Source organism: Crocuta crocuta, unplaced genomic scaffold, assembly GCF_008692635.1.
Source record: "Crocuta crocuta isolate KB4526 unplaced genomic scaffold, BGI_CrCroc_1.0 scaffold844, whole genome shotgun sequence".
Lineage (NCBI taxonomy): Eukaryota > Metazoa > Chordata > Mammalia > Carnivora > Hyaenidae > Crocuta > Crocuta crocuta.
Window position 1 is genome coordinate 1 of NW_027532423.1, and position 1,906 is coordinate 1,906.

The following is a 1,906-nucleotide window of genomic DNA, read 5'->3' on the forward strand; positions in this document are numbered from 1 at the left end:
GGCCTCAGGCTCTGAGCTGTCAGCACAGAGTCTGATGTGGGGCTGAAACCCATGAACTGCAGGATCATGACCTGAGCTGAAGTTGGATATCCAACCAACTGAGCCACTTTTATTGATTGGATGGGGCCCATTGACATATGGGGGAGTAATCTGCTTTACCCAAAGTCCGCTTATTAAATGTCAATCTCAACTACAAAATACCCTCACAGATACATCAAGAGTAATGTTTGACCAAATGTCTGGGTACACTGGCCTAGTCAAGATGACACATAAAATTAACCATCACAGGTACACCCTTTATCAACTTGGCACCAAGACCCATCTCCTGAAAACATTCTTAAACTCCTAATAAAGATAATAACAAGATTCTTAGACCTAACATAGTACAACAATCCTGTGTACAACCAAAACCACAATAACACTTTCCCCAGTAGAGGATCCACAGTTCTTGAGTAATACTTGCTCTTCTCCTTGACATCCTGAAACTTCAGTACTTTGATGTAAAGTTAATACTTAAACACTATGACATAAACTCAATGCACTCCATATTATAGGAGGGTAAGCGAAGTAAGAAAACATATTTTATGCATCCAGACTTACAATTTGATAACGAAGGGAAAATATTCATGTCAATTACAATACCTGTTTCTGTAACTGATCACACCTGGTGTTCATAATACTGAACAATTACACTGACATGAATTAGCTAAAATAGTCAAATTGATAGAATCAAAGAGTGCATGTGTAGTTGCTAGGGCCCGAAGGGAGGGGGAAATGGAGAGTAACTAATCAATGAGCATAAAGCTTCAAATCAGCAAGATTAAGAAGGTCTAGAGATCTGCCATATGACATTGTACCTATAATTCATAGTAATGTATTATACACCAAAAATTTTATCAAGATGGTAGATCTCATTTTAGGTCTACCCTAAATAGAATAAAAATTTAAAACCAGATGCCCTTAGGGGCACCTGGGTGGCTCAATTGGTTAAGCATCCAACTTCAGCTGAGGTCATGATCTCGTGGTCTGTGAGTTCGAGCCCTGCGTCCGGCTCTGTGCTGAAACCTCAGAGCCTGGAGCCTACTTTGGATTCTGTGTCTCCTCTGCTCGCACTCTGTCTCTCTCTCTCCCTCTCACTTTAAAAAATAAATAAAAAGAGATGCTCTTAAATATAGATACAAAGATTAAAGGTAGAACAATATTTAAAAAGTAGAACAATATAAAATTTACATTACAAAAACAGAAGGCATAAGAAAGCCAGATGGTTATTCAGATATCAGAAAAATTCCAATCATGTTAGAGATTTTAGCATCATTCTCGTGGCAAATTGAAATGTGCTCAACATCTTTTATCATCATTTAATTGCAAATTAAAGCCACAATGAGATATCACCTTATATCTACCTGATGACAACACCAAACTAACCAGCTGACAACACCAAATTTTGGCAAGGATATGGAACAACTGGGACCCTCACACACAGTGGGAGTGTAAAAGGGTACAAACACTTTGGAAAACAGTTGAGCAGTTTCTTGTAAAGCTAGATATACACCTAACCTATTACCTAACACTTCCACTTTTAGGAATTGTCCAAGGGAAATGAAAGCATATTTGCACACAAAAACTTGAACACACATATTTATAGTAGCTATTTTCGTAATAATAAAAAACTAAAAACAGGCCAGATGCCCATCAAAGTTGAATATATAAACAAAGTGTGGTTTATTAATACAGCTGAATAACACTAAATGATGAAAAGGAATGGATCATTGATACATGCAAAATATGGATGACTCTCAAGCTTCACTGAAAGTAGTTACACTTTGACTCCAATTATCAGAAGTTCTAGAACTTCAAAACTAATATGTGGTAGGAAAAAATAAGATCAGTTTTTGCCTTTAGGAAA